Here is a 20,372-nt window from a genome sequence, read left to right as displayed (position 1 = left end):
AATCACAGGTCTGCATGAGATTACCTAGTTATGCACTATAAAGTTTATCCATTTACTCAGTCTATAAGGATGTGTTGGTCGGGCTGGAGAGATGGCATAGTGGTTAAGACATTTGCCTGTGAAGCCTAAGGACCCAATTCCCCAGAACTCACATAATACAGATGCACATGGTGGTACATGCATCTGGAGTTTGTTTGCAGTGGCTAGGGGCCTTGGCACGCCCATATTCTCCCTCCCCCTCCCTTCTCCCCACCCCCTCTCTCTCTCCATATATATGTGTGTGTGTGTGTGTGTGTGTGTGTGTGTGTGTGTGTGTGTGTATACATATACACACACATACACATATCATAAATAAATAAAAATTTTAAAAGATTTATTGCCTATTATGGATCTACTTTTATCATTTAAAAATGTAAGATTACTAACAGCCTGTTCCCCACAAAGAAGCTGTGATGACCACACTTCCAGTGCATGTAAGTGAAAAACACAAAGAGTGAACACGACTCACTGGCATGCAAGAGGCACTGGGCAAACACCAGTCTCTGCTGTTATCACAGAGCTCAGTGGGAGAACTTGGGGGGTGGGGTTTGGAGGATTAAGCCAGAACAATTGCTGGTGGGTTGTATGAGAAAGTAAAGATAGAAATTAAGGACAACTTCAGCTTTTTTGGCTGAAGCAACTGGAAGGGTGATGTAAGGAAATGTGGAGAAACAGGTCGAAATGTCAAGAGCTCTAGTAAGGACATGTTGGGTTTGGGTGGAGATGCCTGCAGCATATCCATGTAGCACATTCCAGGAAGCAGCTGGTGCATGAGGCTGCTGCCTCATTACTCAACACTGCAAAGAGCCAGACGGCCAGCAGCATCAGCACCTCTGGTGAGTTTTCTGGCCAAGGCTGAGTCTCAGGCCACACCCATACCTATAGTTCCACAGGCAATCTGTAGGCACAAAGAAAATTTGAGAAACATCAATCTAGCCTTCCCTGCAGAGGAGAAAGACTGTGGGTTCTGCAGCCTGTAAATAGAACTAAAGCCAAGTCCTGGATGAGCTGAGCTCTCAGAGGGAGGGTAGCACAAGGTACTTTATTTGGCTGTTATCTTAAAAAAAAGAAAAACCTACTCTATAGAAAGCTTAATTCCTCCACAAATGCCCTGTACTGAACCAAGGCTTGAGTCAGGAGAAAATGCACCTTCCCCCATCAGTCCACAGCATTTCGATGAGCATTCTGCACACTATGGATCACCAGTGGCAGAGCGAGGCCGGACAGGGGAGTCGCTGCAGAGTGAAGTAGAGGTCCACAAGGAGATCTCAATCTCTCCATGGGACTACAGCTAAGGGATGGTATTGCAAACTAGACCATGCCTCAGGAGGGAGCCTCTCCTCCTGACCTTACACTTCAGACATCTGCTAGATCCCTCAATCCCTCATAGACAAAGTTTGGTAAACATCACCAGAAAGCATGAATTGCTTTTAAGTTGTTTTTGTTGTTTTATTTTGGTTTATCAAGGTAAGGTCTCACTCTAGCTCAGGCTGACCTGGAACACACCCTGTAGTCTCAGGGTGGCCTCAAACTCACAGTGATCCTCCTATCTCTGGCTCCTGAGTGCTGGGATTAAAGGCATGTACCACAATACCTGGCTTAAGTGAATTTTGAACAAACACAAAGCCAAGAATACCTCCTCATTTACCTTCAGCCCCACTTGGAAGCCAATTAGATTCAACAGTCATGTTATTGCTGGCGGCATTTTGGACTCCTGCCACATGAAGCCCATTCCCATGACGCACAAATAAAGAAGTAAGGCAGCTCTCCCCAGCACTCTGCCATCCATGACACACTCTCTGTCTCATGGGCTCAGAGCTGGCCCAAATTCCCTGAAAACACCCTTCTCCAGCTGGAGAGATGGCTTAGCGGTTAAGCGCTTGCCTGTGAAGCCTAAGGACCCCAGTTCGAGGCTCGGTTCCCCAGGTCCCACGTTAGCCAGATGCACAAGGGGGCGCACGCATCTGGAGTTTGTTTGCAGAGGCTGGAAGCCCTAGCGCGCCTATTCTCTCTCTCTCCCTCTATCTGTCTTTCTCTCTGTGTCTGTCACTCTCAAATAAATAAATAAATAATTTAAAAAAAAAAAAACACTCTTCTCATACCTGAAAGTCATCTACCTCCATTTCTATTTCTTCAAAACCCCTACTGCAGGCTGGGAATGTGACTCAGTTGGTAGAGTACTTGCCTAGCATGCATGAGATTCTGGGGTCAGTACCCAACACCACATAAAACTTAATGTGTTGACACACACATATAATCTCTACATTTGGAAAATGGAGTTGTGGCACCAAACTTTCAAAGACCACCTTTGGCTATATAGAAAACTTAAAGCCAGCCTGGGACACATGACACACTGTCTCAAAAACAACAAAAAAAACCTGTCTCTTCAGAAGTACACATCTTCAGCTGACATCTGTCCCTTCTCCTTGTGTGACTCTTCACCCTGCTCATGGTTGCTGCCTTTGTCCTCTGATTACATCCTCTCATGCCTTGCCATCTTCCCCTCATCTACAGTCTTACTCACCCTGATGACTTCTCCATCCACATAGTAAGCCACCCCACACTGATGCCTTCTCCACAGTCTGGCACCAGTCTTCTCTCCCTCTCCTCTAGCCCCAGCCACCACCTCCCATGGTCATATCCTAGGTCTGTGTCACTTGCAAGATCACCACTCAACATTAATGTCAGGGTCCTACCTCTTGACTTTTTCCTTCCCACTCACTCTATTCCCTCCATCCTTCTCTAGCGGCCAACCACCCTTTGGTGATCTACTATCTATCCTCCTGCCTCAGGCTCCCTCATGCTGGAATTACAAGCATGCACCACTATGCCCAGCCCAAACATCCTTTAATGAATGAATACATAAACAAACTGTGGTAAATCCATCTAAAGGCATATTACTTAGCAATCAGAAAGAACTATTGGTGCTAGGGAAGGTATCTCAGTCAGTATTTACCTTGCAAGCATGAAGTCTTGAATCCATCCTCAGAACCCACGTGGTTGTGGGGAGGAGGCAGATGAATGCCTTGGACTCACTTGTCAGTCTAACCTACTTGATGAGCTCGAGGCCAGTGAAAGACTGTGGTGGTTTGAATGTAAAATGTCCCCCATAGCCTCAATCAAGTGCTTTTGATTAAGCCTCATCTTTGTCCCCAGGGGTAGATCCTTCGGGAGGTGAGCCTTGCTGGAAGTATGTCACTGGCAGAAAGCAGGCCTCGAGGTTTATTAGCCCAGCCACACTGGGTGTTCTACTGAGCTTATTCTATTTCCTTCCTGCTGATATGTGATGATGTAAGGTAGCTTCCTGCCCCTGCCATGCCTTGACCACCATGATGAAATTCCCCTCAAGACTATAAGCCAGAAATAATCCTTTTCCTTTCATAAGCTGCTTCTGGTCAGGTGTTTTGTCCCAGGAACAAGAAGGTTAATTGCTACAGAAACCATCTCAAAACAAAGATATCTGATACCACCAGAAGTTCTCCTCTAGTCTCCACATACATACATATGCATGTTCGTATGGACAACACAAACACACATACACACATATAAAAAAGAACTTTCAATATTTTATAACAATGTAAAACCCAAATCAAGTGTGTGGGTACCAGGGCCTGTGAGTCAGATTCACTAGAGAGGGATAATGGTAACTTTTACAGTCCTCATTGTAGTGGCTGTTTCATAATGACACGTATGTCTGTGTACAATTAGTAAAAATATACATGTAAGGAACATAAATTTGCTTACAATATTCTGTATCAGTAAGTTGACGTTTTATAAAGCAAGCTTCAGTATAATGCTGGGGGAGAATGAACTGCCTTTGAAGAACCCACATTGGGGCTAAGGTAGTATGCTCTAGTGTGAAGAGCCTGCAAATGCTACAGCATCTTGCCTGGCAGCTCCACTTCCATTCTGTGTGCTATCTTCCTGCCTGCTGACCACCATGAAAAGGGCATATGCAGCAGCATGCCCAATCTGCAGCCACCTGGGTCTCAATTGGCAGGATCCAAATTATTGCTGTCCTGTAAGGTAGGCCCCACCCTGGTAATCCTGTTCAAACCCCTCCCTGTGCCATCTTAACAGATGCAGCCATAAAAAAATCCCAAAACTGTGCAAATACTGCATTGTGGGAATTACAGAGTAAAAATGGAATTTTTTCACAAAATCAGACTCACACTATAAAAGACAATCATCTTAGCAGGTGAAAAGTCCAGAGTGCCTCAGACAGGGACAAATGACATGGGCAGAGAGCAAGGGCACTTGTTCTGCAGCAGCAAACCTGCTCACTGCCCTGCCCACGGTTTCCCAGCAGGCTTGCTCTTTCTTGAGCTGCCTCTATGCATCAGAAACATACAAGTTGAGCACAGCAGAAACCAGGTGCCTGTACATAACCTAAAGCACAGATCTGCTTTAGTTGTTGACTTGATGAAATATTGCTTACTGTGTGACCCACCTGCAGGATCTTTTGACAATGTTCTTGAATTGTTTTCATTTTATGTGTGGTTAATAGTTCATGGTTCAATGTCAAAACTTCCAATATTTATAAAATAACAAACAGTATAAAGCATGTTTTAATTTTGGAAAATATGTAAAATTAAAGAATATGCTGGGCTGGAGAGATGTCTTAGCAGTTAAGGCTCTTGCCTATGAAGCCTAAGGACCCATATTCAACTCACCAGATCCCATGTAAGCCAGATACACAAAGGTGAGGCAAGTGCAAAAGTACACATGCCCACTAGGTGGCATAAGCATCTGGAGTTTGATTTCAGTGGCTGAGGCCCTGGCATGCCAATATTCATATTCTCTCTCTCTCTCTCTCTCTCTCTCTCTCTCTCTCTCTCTCTCTTGCTCTAAAATTAAAAAAAAGGAGAAGATGGGCTGGAGAGATGGCTTAGCAGTTAAGCGCTTGCCTGTGAAGCCCAAGGACCTCAGTTCAAGGCTCGATTCCCCAAGACCTGCGTTAGCCAAATGCACAAGGGGGCACATGCGTCTGGAGTTTGTTTGCAGTGGCTGGAAGCCCTGATGCGCCCATTCTCTCTCTCTCTCTGTATCTATCTGCCTCTTTTTCTGTCTATCACTTTCAAATAAATAAATAAAAATTTTAAAAAGAAGAAGAATATGCTATAACCCCAAGGAATCACTAGTATCTTTAGAACTGATTGGTTTGTCCAGGAGTCCCATACATGCCTCCTGTTCCAATATCTTTATGAATGATGCCTCACTTCATCCACAGTGTTCCAGTATGCATGATAGATATGTTCAGCTTAACAACTGTCAGCTCATGGTCAATTGTAATTCACCTATAATCCCACTATCCCACTCCTCTTCTCATGCAAAATATTATTTTGAGATAAATCCTAGATATTACACCACTTCATCCATAACTATAATAGGCATTTTAAAATATTTTTATTTACTTATTTGCAAGGTGATAAAGAGATAGGGTATGCCTGGGCCTCTAGCCTTGCAAACAAACTCCAGATACATGTGCCACTTTGTTCACCTGGATTTACGTGGGTACTAAGGAAATCAAATCCAGGTTGATAGGCAGGCAAGTCTCTTAACTGCTGAGCCATCCCTCCAACACACAATAGACATTTTCAGAAGAAAAATTTTTTTTTCAAGGCAGGATCTCACTCTAGTATAGGCTGGCCTTGAACTCATAGAAATTTGCCTACTCCAGCCTCCTGAGTGCTGGAATTAAGAACATATACCACCATTCCTCGTATTTCACAGATATTTTAATTATTTGGTATCTTTTATCTTGATATATCTTCAGTTTGGAACAAACCGAAATATAATACAGTCTTCAGAACTGACAATAGCTTTGCAGCCTGAGATGTTGACAAGGTCAAGCTATCCAGCAACAGTCCAAACCCTTTTCCAGCCTTAATGATCACTGCTAAAGCAAGGTGATAGAAACATGGAGACAGCTGTTCTTCTTGTGTATTGTAACCACAGAGGTACTGAACAGTCTCTAGCACCTACAAATTCTGCCTTTTCATCCCGGTGGGAAAAGCTAACAGCCCCATCCTCCTTCATGAGGGCCCACTCTGTTAGCTCCCTTTGCTTCTGCTAGTTTCTTACTTCTGTGTCTAAATCACATACTGGCAATCCTGATGAGTGATTACCTTCCCTGGGACTTGAACAATAATGACCACCAGTCATTATTCAGCAGAGGCATTTAATTCCTCAGCAGTCACATTTTTGCCACAACTAGCCAAACCTAATTTGCCACATCTTCTGTTCTGATCTATAATGAGATATAACTGTACTTGTGGAAATTCTATGTAAAGCAATGGTCAGTGATCATGAGCGGGATAGATTCTGGACTACTCTGGATGGGAAAAGATACTGGAACTGAGTAATTGGGGTACTTGCATAACATGAAGCAAACGTCAGTGGTTATTTATTAATTTTTTTTATGGGGAAATTTTCTTCATTTTTAATTTACAGCAGAAAGAATATAAAGCATTCAGAAAACATTTTCCATATTTTAAGGGCAATTCAAAACATTTTGCATGGTTTCCAGCAGCTGAGTTCTTCAACAGATCCATTGATTCAATGATGCTTTACATGCACAATTACAAAAATAAAACTTACAAAAAAAGAAGACATCTAGACTAGTTTTACATGCAAGTCTCAGGGACCCCCCATTGGGCGCCAACTACTGTGTGGAACTGCCATAAGCGACCGTGCAGCCAGAAAGGGGTTCGTCTTTATTGTCTTTATTTCGTTCACACAGTACAGCTGATTTCAAATGGGTAACAAGAATAGCAATTAAATCTTCAGGAGACAGAATAAGATTAGCTATTAATTTTATAATGAAATCCTACTCCTGGCACTTGGGAATTCAGATTATCCAAGAAAGCTGCGCTTACCTATCATCTTATATTCAAAATTAAGATTCACAATCAAGAAAAAGCGGTTAGAAATGCTTTGTTTCAGTGGAAGTGCATTTTTACCTCACCTAGAATTCACAGTTGTACTGGTAGGTTTTGACCCTACTTCCTATCCCCTCCTTAATACCTTCTAATTCTATATAAGTCTCTATCTTCCAGAATTTTCTAACTTATTCAGCTAATAATGTAACATGTGAAACATTTAAAAAAATAAATGTGAGGGTTGAAGCAAATCCACTGAGGTCATTACTCTGGTCAAATGATCAGTTATTTGTACTATAAGAAATGGAATACGTGTATCCAAATCTAATATTAGTATAGGGTATTCCGAAAGAGCTGGCTTTCACATTCTATTCCCTGTTATGAATGAAAATTGTGGTTTTTTGTTTTTTTTTTTTGTAAATTAATGTCCTTATACATGTGTAAAATAACAGGTACTTGGGTGACTGCAACATAACCCACACATGTCAAAACAAAATTGGGTCAGGTCAGTTTACAAATGTACAGGTGGCTACTCATGGGGCTGTCACTGTTGCCAAAGCTGATCACAAGCAGAAAGACATATACTGTACAGTAATTTGAGGTTGGCAGTGAAAGGAATTAATTAAAAAACAAGTACAATTATAGAAAAGGCACCAAGAGCACTGACCCCATTTTTTTTTTTTAACCACTATCTTTTTGTTTCTATCTTCCTTCTAAAGACACCAGTTTAAAGCTTCTTTGTGAATATTTTTAGGCTTCACAACAAGCCTTGAGTTTTAACTCACAGTTGGCAAGCCAGAACCATGTAAAAGACATCTCATCTTATACCAACCAATTATCACACATAACCTGGGAATATTTAAACTGGCACCAGCAAATGCAAACTTTATTCTTATTCTCTATTATTTATTAATATTTTTATCTTTACTTATTTATTGAAAGAGAGAGAGAATGGGTGCACCAGGGCCTCCAGCCACTGCATACGAACTCCAGACTCATGTGCCACCATGTGCATCTGGCTTATGTGGGTTCTGGGGAGTCAAACCTAGGTTCTTAGGCTTCACAGGCAAGCTCCTTAACCACAAAGCCACCTCCCTAGCCCCAGAGTTTAAATATAAATCATGGCCATGCAATAATGTATTTTTCTGCTGCATATGGGCTTGCTGAAAATTAAAGCCTTGGCTTATAATTAAAGATGGAAGCCTTATCCCACCTGTTTCTGCATTACTGTCTTTCCTTGGACTTCATGGTTATTGATCATAAGAAAGTAAAAACAGAATCCCATAATGACAGGAAAGTCCAGAAGAGACTTCAACTTCCTAGAGGACAGAAAAACAGATAGGCAACTGGTAACTGATGTCTGAGAGGGAAAGAATACTCAGCCTAGCTTTCAAGCAAGAGAGGATGGAGTCAAGGAGCAGCTGGTCTGTGTGACAGAGCCTCAAATATCTGGAACTCTGAGGTGGCAGGTGCTTTGTCGAGCAGAAAGGGAAAACAGATGCTGGCATGGGGATACAAACTGTGACCTCTATACAGAGCTACAGACCTGTGCGCCCTTTCCTGTCCCACATACAGCAGTCCACAAGCAGTTGGTCAGTGTGGCCTACCTCTTTATCTCAAGACTGCCTGTATCAACTGCCATTTCTAAACTCTGCAGATTCCATCACTAGAAGGGTCTTCTTAGAGACACTGCAGGTGAGAACTGGAGTTGTCATGATGACGTTAGGAACTCCAAAGGAAATTCCTTCTCAGGTGCCACCTAGGATCTCCAGATCACAGCACCCATTTGATTCACCCTGGAAACTATTTCCACTTACTGGCCCAAGCCTTGAGATATTGGCTATCAACAGAGCCAGATAATGACCACTTTAAGAATTCTTAGGTTTGAGGTCGGAAAATGGCTCAATAGATAAAGTGCTCACCGCTCAAACTGAAGTACTAAGTTTGATCCCCAGATCCCAAGGAGAAAGCAAGCTGTGGGACGCTTCTGTAATTTTAGGACACTTGTGGCAACATGGGTGACAGAGAAAGCAAAATTTCCAGGAAGTTTGTAGTGAGTGCAGCAAAGAACAGCAGAGAATCAAGAGCTAGAAAGTCTGCTTTAAATGAGGTGGATAGGGAGGGACTGACCTGAAAATTATCCTTAGACCTCCACACATGCACTATGATGTGTGTGCACCATAGTCTGTCTGTCTCTGTCTCTGTCTCTCTCTCTCTCTCTCACACACACACACATGCATATGTAAAAATAAGTAAAATTAAAACAAATTTTTTCAGATTTTGCAAATCCTTATGTAAAAATCATAGAAACAAATGATGGGATGTCTTGAACAGAAGAAATATTTTAGCCACTTTGATAAAGTGAATGTAAGTGATCACTAGAGTAGAGAAGGGAGGCAAAGGAAGAGGTGACAATAGTTTCACATTATAGAGTAGATTTGAGTGACATACATGGTCAACAGTTAAGGGAACAAGAAGTTATAAGACATAGAGGTACCCAAAGTAGAACTTAAAAAACAGTTAAAAGCTTCTATGAACTAAGGATATGGGGTGAGACAGGACTATTGATTTATGTGAGAACCTCTTCAGTCACATCTGACTTTTGAACTATGTGCCTGCATTGCCTTAAAAATTAAAAATGTTGGGCTGGAGAGATGGCTTAGCGGTTAAGCGCTTGCCTGTGAAGCCTAAGGACCCCGGTTCGAGGCTCGGTTCCCCAGGTCCCACGTTAGCCAGATGCACAAGGGGGCGCACGCGTCTGGAGTTCATTTGCAGAGGCTGGAAGCCCTGGTGTGCCCATTCTCATTCTCTCTCCCTCTATCTGTCTTTCTCTCTGTGTCTGTCGCTCTCAAATAAATAAATAAATAATTTTTCAAAAAAATGTACCCAAGCATAGTGGGGCATGTCTGTAACCCCAGAAGCTGAGGAAGGAGGCTTGGGAGTATGAGGCCAGCCTGGGCTACAGAGTGAGACTCTGTCTCCAAAATTATTAGGGGACAAAAGAAGAAAAGAAAAAAAATGATGGGTTCATAGTGTATGGTAGAAACAAGTATGCAACAGTTAAGCTGCCTACAGGATAACTATGGTAACAGATATAGCTAATTTAGGACACAAAAGAGCTCAGAGAAATGTGATGTCAAGACAGAAGGGGAATAAATTCTAAATAAAGGGACTCTGAGATCATCAGCATGGGTGCTCTGCCATCTGACATAGTCAAAAGGAAAGAACTGGTCCACCCTCGCCTGCCCTGAGTCTTCTCACTGTGTGTGTGTGTGTGTGTGTGTGTGTGTGTATTTATTTATTTATTTATTTATTTATGGATTAAAACAAAGCCTGCTGGAGCCCTGGGCTGAGCAAATGAAGCAAGCATGATGAAAAATTATACTCAAAAAACAACATGGGTGAGCTGGGCATGGTGGCACACACCTTTATTCCCAGAACTTGGGAAGCAGAGATAGGAGGATCACCGTGAGTTCAAGGCCAGCCTAAGACTACATAGTGAATTCCAGGTCAGCCTAAGATAAGAGTAAAAAGCAAAAAAAAAAAAAAAAAAAAAGTGGAAAATCATGTCCATTGTTAAATGAAATTGTCTGCATAAAGTCCCCATGCCTCTCAAAGTTTAATAACATTCAAATGAACTTGAATGGATTTTCCCTTTGATAAAATGATTCAGAATTGAGTCTAAGTATTTAATTTCTCTTTCCAAACTCCACAGAAAATTGCCAAAGGAATATAAAAATAGGAACAAATCTGCACCACTTTGGGTTACCAGGAAGCTGCCATCCGCACAGCAGGAACTGTGGGGGACTGACATTTTTCAACATGGTTCCTCCCATCCAGGAACATGACATTCTATTTCTTCAGTAAATATTGGTAGTTCATATTTTCAGTGAAAAATTACCATTTTGTTAAGAGCCTTACATGTTAGGATTTGTTCTTAATGATTTTAAATCTTTTCTGCCCTTTGTTTCATATGTCCAGGATTGTGTATTTTTACCTTTCTGTCTTGGTCTTAATGGAAGTTTGCCTGTTTTATTGATTTTCTCACTCCAGTGTGTATGTGTGTATGCATGTGTGTGCATGCTTGCACACATGCATGTGGAGGCCAAGAGGACAATCTCAGGTATCATTACTCAGGTGCCATATACCTCTCTCTCATTTGACTGGAACTTAACAATTATCCTAGAATGGATGGCCAGCAAGCCCCTGGAATCTGTCTCCTCCTCAGCCCTTAGATTACAACTGCTCACCACCATGTCTGGCTTTATTTTTTTTTAACATGGGTTCTGAGGATTGAACTCAGGTCCTCACACTTGCCAGGTAAGCACTACCAACTGAGCTTGACCCCAGCCCAGGTTTACTGATATCTAAAAGTACCAATTTGCAAGCCAGGTGTGGTGGCATATGCCTTTAATTCCAGCACTAAAGGCGGAAGTAGGAAGATCACTGTGAGTTCGAGGCCAGGTCAGCCTGAGCTAGAGTGAGACCCTACCTCAAAAACAACAACAACAAAAAAGTATCAACTTGCTAGGCGCAAAGTGGGGGAGGGCACACAAGGAGGGGCTCAGCAAAGAGCTCAAGAAAGGTATAGAAATGGAGGGGGTACTTTCAGAAGGATGGAGTGGCCCTGACTACTTGGGGGTAAAGTGTGGAGAAAGAATAGAAGGGCAGTAGAGGCTCATCCTAAGGTACAGTTATGAAGATATTCCACCTTGTTTGAGACAGGGTCTCTTATTTACTGCTCCTTGTTTACCAGACTAGCTGACCTGCAAGCTTCTGGGAATCCTCTTGACTCTGCCTCCCATCATTCCATAGGAGGGCTGGGATTATAGCTACTTACTACTTCAGATTGATTTCTCTCTCTCTTGCAGGTCAGCTAGTTTACCTGGCACTGTGTTGGTTTTAGCACGCAAGTCCCCATCCAGGAAACCCATCAGGCTGGACTATCAGAGCCCCAACACATAGCACAGCATTAACCATCACTCTGTATGTTTGTTTCATCAAAGATGGCCCAGTTGGTGTGCTGCATCGGTGGGGACCCTGCTATCTCACTGTTGGGGATAGAGGTAAAGGAAACCTGCACACTCATGTTCATTGCTACACTATTCACAACAGCTAGGACATAGAACCCACCTAGATGATGGTCCATGGATGACTGGATAAAGGAAATATGGTGTCCATATATTGTGTGTAATATTCTGTCACCTGCAGCAGGATGGACAAGCTGAAGGACATTATGTTAGGTGAAAAAGTCAGACTTAGAGAAACCCAACATTGTTCTCTCTCGGGTAAATATCTTTTTCTATAAGTCAAATGTAAAATGTATTGTAGTGATTTCCAGAGCCTGGAAGGATGGGGAGAAGAAGGATGGTAAGAGGGTAGGAATTGAGGATCAAATGCACACATGGCAAGTTCTGTTTTCATAGCACAGTGAGGGGATAATTTGCAATGACTATTCCATGTTTCATGCACGACTAGAAAAGAAGAGCTTAAGGGCTCCAAACACAAAGTCACAGCAAGGAAAAGGAAGTATTAATTGCCTTGATTTGATGAGAACACATTGTATACATGAATTAAAATATCACACTTTAGGGGTGGAGAGATGGCTTAGTACACAGTATTCAAAAATAAACATCTAGAGAGATGGAAATGTTAACTACCCTGATTTAACCATTACACAGTCATGATATATGTATCATATTATTACACGGTACTCCCATTGATTTGTATAATTAAAATAATTTTAAGAGTGGTTAAGTGGTGTCAGGGAAGGGGATGAAGGAGAGGAGAGGTGAAAGGAGAGTTAATCAAACTTTAAGTTGGAGCTGGAGAGATGCCTTAGTAGTTAGGGCACTTGCCTTCGAAGCCTAATGACCCAGGTTTGATTCTCCAGGTCCCATGTAAGCCAGATGCACATGGTGGCACATGTATCTGGAGTTCATTTGCAGTGGCTGGGAGCCCTGGAGTGTCCTCTTCCTGCTCCCCCCACCCGTCTCTAATAAATAAAGAAAGATAAAACTTTTAAAAAGTACATTTCAAAATTTAGTTGTGGCCAGGCATGGTGGTACACGCCTTTAATCCCAGCCCTTTGGGAGGCAGAAGGAGGAGGATCACCATGAGTTAGAGGCCATCCTGAGACTACATAGTGAATTCCAGGCCAGCCTGGGCTAGAGTGAGACCTTACCTGAAAAAAAAAGTTGTTATGAATAACCCATATAGAAACCTTCTTATCACTAGCTAATAATATATTCTAAAAGAGAGTTTGGGTAGAAGTGCTTTGTGGGGCAGATAATGCTAAGCCTGGAAGCCATAGACTATTACTAGAAAAATTTTGGTGCCAGGGGTGGAATACCTTTCAGTGAGTTGTTGACCAAAGAGGCCCTTGATGTCCCGAAAACATTACAGGCCATTACCAAGGCTCTTGGTCGCCCACCAGAAGTAGATGGTAAGACTCTACTGCTGAAGACTCCACAGGCTTGGGCTGTAGGACACTGAGAAATCGAGCTGATGCAGAGCAAGAAACCTCCTCTCTGTTGACTAGCTGTCAGGGTGCTAGAAAGAGCTATATAGCACCCAGCCTTTTGGGGACAAGTCATCAATGGTTGTAACCAGCAACAGACCCTGCAAGCCTTACAGTTGGCCAGCCAGGCAACATGTGTCAAATGTGCAACAGTGGCATGTCTGTTATGGGAGGAGCCAGCTGCTCTCTGATTGGACTGGAGGCCCACTCCACTGGAAGAAATTCATATGTGGTACTGAAAACATAGTCAAAAGCCTATGGCTGAGAAGGTTATAAGCCCCAGAGTGGGCAGGCAGGCAGGTGGGGGGGGCTCCATGTTCCTGTAAACAACTCCTCACCCTGCTCTATAAGTAACCCAATAAATTCATTGGCTCACCAAAACCAAATAGATCTGAATAAGATAGTCAACCGCTTTGTCCTGATATAACTGCTTTGTGCCCACAAAGAACAAATTTTCTTATCACTTCATTCTGCCACTTGCAAACCACTTTTGTTGGTTTAACTGAGAAGCAAGGTCAAGATGAATCTGTTAGAAACTTGATATTCTACATACAATCTGAATATGAGGGATTTGGCAGTGACGGGTGAATATAGAAGACAGTTTTGGGGTTTCAGACTTTGGTAGACACAGTACATAGGGTTGAACACTGATACTATTGTCTCTCTCCTGAGATTTAGAATTATAATCCAAGTACCAGGGTGTGCACCCTTGTACAAAGTTCAAAATGTTCAAAGTACACAAGAATCCCTCTACAAGGAAAAACACATTTCTCATGGACTCAAGGACAACTTGAGTTGAATTTTGTCACTTTAATAAAATATAACTTCAATATGTATATTCACAAGAACCAGTTCAAAACATCTATGCTTGGGCTGCTGAGATGGCTATGTGGTTAAAGGCACTTGTGAAGCCCAGGTTCAATTCCCCACTACCACATAAAGCCAGACACAGAAAATGGTACGTGCATCTGGAGTTCACTGCAGTGGCAGGATGCCTGGCATGGTCTTTCTCTCTACTTGCAAATAAATTTAAAAAAAAAAAATTTTTTTCTTTTTTTGGTTTTTCGGGGTAGGGTCTCACTCAGGTCCAGGCTGACCTGGAACTCACTCTGTAGCTCCAGGGTGGCCTTGAACTCACAGTGATCCTCCCACTTCTGCCTCCCGAGTGCTAGGAGGCATGCACCACCACGCCCAGCTAAAAATATTTTTTAAAACAGCTATTCTTTATAATTCTTACACTATTGAAATGACAAAACAACCTACATGTGGTGGTTCACATCTGTCATCCCAGCATTTGACAGGCTGAGGCAGGAGGATTGCCATAAGTTCAAGACTAACCTGGGCTACAGGGTGAGACTCTGTCTCAAAAAATCAAAACAAATATACAAATAAATGCAACAATCAAACTTTAAATTGTCTGTGTAACAGTTTTAAACAGCTTACTATGCCAGGTAATACTGTCTTGCTGAAAGTAAAACATCATTCTTAGTTTAACAATGAGAAGCTGTGTGGTGGGTCACACACATACTCTCAGGAGCCTAAGGCAGGAGGATTGATGAGTTTGAGGCCAGCCTGTACTACATAATGAGTACCTGAGGAGGGCTACAGAATGAGACCCTATCTTAGAAAACCACACATTAAAAACATTAAGTAAAGACAATGGCAAAGTCAGGCCTAAGGGGTGATTTTACACATTGTCATTTTTACCACTTGACTTCAACAATGCCTGTGTAGACAATGCTCACAGCATGAATTGCAAAACAATGCTAATCACCTCAAAATGTGCCTGCCACTTGAAAATAATCAGATATAATTTAACATTCTGCCACCATGGGCTGGAGAGATGGCTCAGCAGTTACTTGCCTACAAAGCTAAAGGACCCAGGTTCAATTCCCCATGACCTATGTAAGCCAGATGCACAAGATGGTGTAGACATCTGGAGTTTGTTTGCAAGAGCTGAAGAACCTGGCACACCCATTCATATTCATTCATTCCCTCCCTCCCTCCTCTCTCCTCCCCTCCCCTCCCCTTGTCTCTGTCTGTCTGTCTCTCTCTCTCTCTTTCAAATAAATAAAATAAAATTCTGCCACCAAACCGCAACAGAGAGACTTTATAAGGGAGCTGCCATCCTATACTAATAAAATAGTCACCACTAACATCTGTGGAATGTTACTCTGTACCTAAATTTTCTGTGGAATAATTCACCAATCTTTGGGACATAAATGACATATGTTTATCTCCATATTATCACAAGGGGAAACTTAAGTACAGAGAGGTCAAGTAACTTGCCCAAATGCCCACAGCTGGTAAGTAGAATAATTTGAAATCAGGCAATAGAGCAACACTTAACCATGGCACCCAATTGCCCATCTTATCATCTGAGGTAGAAAGTTCTTCCTAGGGAGTCACTCATCTGCATTCCATGGAGATCTAGTGCAGTCACTGCTAAAACCAACATGACTTCTTCAGTGTACTTTTGCTATACCTGCTGCTAATAAATGGCTTTGACCTGGTCACAGGAAGGTGGGCCTGGTGTGACCCTCATTCCCTGCCAATGGCAGCAGGCACCAGGAGCTGTTCTTTTGAGCTTGGCAAGCTTGTCCCCTGCGCAGGCCAACGTTTGTTTCTCATGTGCGCTCTCTTCAAAATTTCCCTCCTTTCCCTGTGTTGTAAGTGGCCACCAGGCCTGCTCCATGCCTGGCTCCCGTGGGAACACACAGAGGCAGAGCCTGGCCCTAGCATGGGTGGGTGGCACCTCATCTCAAGATGCACAGGAACACATTATGTTATCACTAGGATAAAGTTACTCATTTTAGAGAATTTGTAGATCCCTCAGAACACCTGAGATATGAGAAACCTGCATGGCAATTTGGAATGAAACTCGCCCTGTAACTGACACTGACAAGAAAGGACATGATAGAACATATCACTTCACACTGTGTTTGGAAACAGGTCCTTTCTGGTCTCAGAATAAGGAACTCCTGGGCTTCCCTGTCTTAAGACGGTTTTGTGTTTTTATATTCTGTGCAACTTTTATCATGATTTATAATCTCTTGAGAGATTTTTTAATATTTTATTTTTATGTATTTATTTGAGTGAGACAAAGAGGCAGAGGTAGAAGGAGAGAAAGAATCAGCATGCCAGGGCCTCTAGTCACTGCAAACGAACTCCAGACACATGTGCCACCTTATGCACCTGGCTTATGTGAGCCCTGGGGAGTTGAACCTGGGTCCTTAGACATTGCAGGCAAGCACCTTAACCGCCAAGCCATCTCTCCAGCCTCTTGAGAGATTTCTTGATGAACATCTGGTCTTACATCTGTCTTCATGTGCCAGCGTGGCAGAGACCACGACTATCTGTGTCACCTTTTTGTTCCAAGAACCTCTCACAAAACCTGGCACATTGTTTGTTGAGGGAATACATGAGTAAATGAAACATAGGTATTTGTTTCCCATCTGAGCAGGTTCCCATCTGGCTTGGATTCTGGCCCTAGCATTTCTACCTTGCATTGTCTTTTTCCTTTCCTTCTGCTTCAAAGTTGGGCTACCTTGTTACATTGTATGAATCCTTATAAACAGTCTTAAATCCCTTGTGAAACAAGGTAGGAGCTAAATAAAGTTTCTAATGTCATATATATTTTTTAAATCTTGACACAAAACCATTAACTCTATGCCAGCAAACACACTTGATCATCTACAACCCTTCAAAAGAGCTGAGGGTTACTGAGCATGGCGGCACATGTCTGGCACCCTAGCACTTGGGAGACTAGGGCAAGGGGCCACTAAGCTCAAGGTCTGATCTAAACACAGTGAGACTGTGTCTCCAAAGGAAAACAAAATAGCTATCTCCCACAGTATGGAAATATTTAATGTGAATTCCACCTCAAGGCCAGGGCCCATGGGTATTTGAGGCAAAGTAGTATGCTATATATAAGACAAAAACACTTCTTTTTTATTTATTGTTTTTTAACCTTTTTTAAAAATTTGTTTGAGGGCTAGAGAGATGGCTTATGGGTTAAGCGCTTGCCTGTGAAGCCTAAGGACCCCGGTTCGAGGCTCGATTCCCCAGGACCCACGTTAGCCAGAAGCACAAGGGGGCGCACGCATCTGGAGTTTGTTTGCAGTGGCTGGAAGCCCTGGAGTGCTCATTCTCTCTCTATCTGTGTCTCTCTCTCCCCCTCTCTCTCTCTCTCTCTCTCTCTCTCTCTCTCTCTCTCTGTCACTCTCAAATAAATAAATAAAAATGAACAAATAATATTTTTAAAAAAATTTGTTTGAGAGAGAGAATGAGTGTGCCAGGGCCTTCAGCCACTGCAAACAAACTCCAGATGCATGCACCACCTTGTACAGCTGGCTTACATGGGTCCTGGGAATCAAACCTGGGTCCTTTGGCTTTGCAAGCAAACACCTTAAACACTAAGCCCTCTCTCCAGCCTGGACAAAAACATTTCTTTTTTTATTTATTGTTTTTTAACCTTTTTTTTTTTAATTTGTTTGAGAGAGAGAGAGAGAATGAGTGTGCCAGGGCCTTCAGCCGCTGCAAACAAACTCCAGAAGCATGCACCACCTTGTATACCTGGCTTACGTGGGTCCTGGGGAATCAAACCTGGGTCCTTTGGCTTCGTAAGCAAACACCTTAAACACTAAGCCATCTCTCCAGCCTGGACAAAAACATTTCTAATAGGGCTGGGTAATTTAGTGGACAAGAAAGAAAATGGAGCTTGCTATAAAATTAAGGATTTTTGGATCAAAAAATAGTTAGACTTTAGTTCCAAAATGTACTGGCAGAATATTCATAGAGAACATTTTGCTATCACTTATGTCTTATGTGGGAAGAGAGGGAAGAAGGGGAGAGAGGAGGGAGGGAGGGATGCTGGGGGCAAGTCCTGTCCACAGCATCTAGAAGCCTGTTCATTTTATAGAATGAAAGTTAGCAAGCAAATGCACTAGTTAGGGATATAGCTCAGCAGTAGACCCTCTGCTTAGCACACTCACGGGATTTGAGCCCCAGCACCAGAAAATCGTGCTTTTAAAAAAGTAAATAAAATGGTCTCTGCCTTTCAATATGTGTTACTCATGGATCAGTGGGAGGTTTTTCTTGCAAGTCTATAATTTCAGTTGCCTTTTCTGATCATACTCATTTAAAGCACATTTGCTTGAATGTTGACCAGCTGTTTTTCCCTTAAGTGAAACTTAACTTCCCCGTTCAGGCAAACACCCCACACTACAAAAGTTAAACACCTCACAATCCCAACTAGTCCCCAAATACCTTTCAAAGGAGCTGAACATCCCTTTCTCCTTTCCAATGCCAAGACAGTCCCTCTTTCCTGAGCAGTCAAAAATGTCCACACAGGAACCTAAGATTTAATTTCTATTATTTATGTCTCATTTCAGTCAGTTGATTCTTGGTGATAAACTGTCAGAAGGAAGGGTGGGCACGAAGAAATGGGTTGGTAATGACTTGTGGGTTATAGATAAATGACAGTTTTTAAAAGAACTAGATACTGTGTGGGCTGAGGCTTGCTTTTTAAATTTTACTTGTCTGTCTTTGGCAGGGGGTGGAGATTAGGCATGAGAAAGGAAAGGAAAAAGAAAGACAATAGGCCATAGGCAGGCCTGATCAGCATCCTAAAGCGCTCGGCCCAGTCCTCCCTTCCCCCAGCACCTGACGGGCTACGGTTAAGATTTCAAAACAAGCAACCCAGGGTTCACTCCTGCCTCCACGATGGATGGCGGTCTTTCCATGGGATTGGGGCTGGAGTGGCGTGGGAGAGTGGGAAGGTGGGAGCTAAAAGGTGAACTGGGTGGCAGCATTCCCTCAGGAACAGGGCTCCCAACCCCACCCACCACAGCGGTGGCCTCAGAAACACCCAAACCCGCAGCCCCGGGCTCTGGTCGCCTATGCCAACACCTGCGCGGGCTCCGCTCCTCCCGGGCCGGCCCTGGGGAGTGCGGGCCCGGCGCGCCCAGCCAGGCGGGCGCAGCTTGGCTACTCCCCGCAGGGCGGTGGCCGCGGAGGCAGGCAAAGGAGAAGGCCACATCGCCTGGCGTCCCGGTCCCCGGGCGTGCCCCACGGTCCGCACGCGGGCGCGCGGGTGGATGTGCAAAGCTCCAGGTGACAGACAGCAGAGCCGCAGGTGGAAGCCGGCGCCATCGCGGGCCCGCCACGCACCGGCCGCCCGCAGCCCCGCAGAGCCGCGCGCGCGGCTGGGGGCGCCCCGAGACCCGCCCGCCGCGGCGCCCACCCTGAGCCTCGCGAGACGCCTACCTCGCGTCCGTCCGTCCCGCCGGGCTGCTGGGCGGCTCTCCGCGGCTCTCGGGAGCCTCATCAGCGCGCAGCTGCTCGGCGGCGGAGCGGCGCCTCCCGCCCTCCGCCCGGCCTCGAGCGGCGTCCCGCGGGTCTGGACAAAGGCCCTCCTCGGCCACGCGCCCCGAAAGGCGCAGCAGCCAGAATGAAGTCGGAGCCGGCCGACGGCTGGCTGAGGGAGTGGGCGCTCCCGCCGCGCGCGCCGACAAAGGCCGGGCGAGCGTGCAGCGCCCCCCCAGCGGCCGCGGCCTCTGCTGCAGTGTCCCCGCCCGCGCCTGCCGCAGCCCCACCGCCCAGGCAACGCCAGAGCCTGCTGTTGGCAAGAAAACTGCGAGCGATAATCCTCTCCAGGTTTAGAAAAAATTTACTCTTGGATTTTGTTTTTGGAGTGTATGAAAGACACTTGCCTTTGAAAATTAGCACTCACTTGACTGAATTCCAAACGATAATGACCCCTGTTCTAATTCTGACCCCATTTTCAACTAGGACAAAATGTGTGCTGCTGCCTTGCCCTCCCAGGCTGGGGGCTTCAGCTCCCCAACCTGCACTACCTCCCCCCACCCCGCCGTCTCTTCCCCCTCCCGCCATTCAGGGACCAGAATGGGTATGTGCTGGGAAAACATACA

The 20,372-nt window shown here is 44.1% G+C and overlaps 1 protein-coding gene across 1 annotated transcript in view; it reads right to left on the bottom strand.

The window, feature by feature from the left end:
* The window catches only part of Add2 (adducin 2), a 104,020-nt gene extending 84,260 nt beyond the window's left edge, over window positions 1–19,760 (bottom strand). Inside the window, exon 1 of the mRNA XM_045151767.1 lies at window positions 19,708–19,760. The gene's annotated coding sequence lies outside the window, so the exon portion shown is untranslated. The remainder of the gene's footprint in view (window positions 1–19,707) is intronic.
* Window positions 19,761–20,372: the final 612 nt, after the last annotated feature.

The sequence above is a fragment of the Jaculus jaculus genome, chromosome 6, assembly GCF_020740685.1.
Source record: "Jaculus jaculus isolate mJacJac1 chromosome 6, mJacJac1.mat.Y.cur, whole genome shotgun sequence".
Taxonomy (NCBI): domain Eukaryota; kingdom Metazoa; phylum Chordata; class Mammalia; order Rodentia; family Dipodidae; genus Jaculus; species Jaculus jaculus.
The sequence above is the reverse complement of the archived record's forward strand: the minus strand, read 5'-3'. Positions and strand labels throughout refer to the sequence as shown.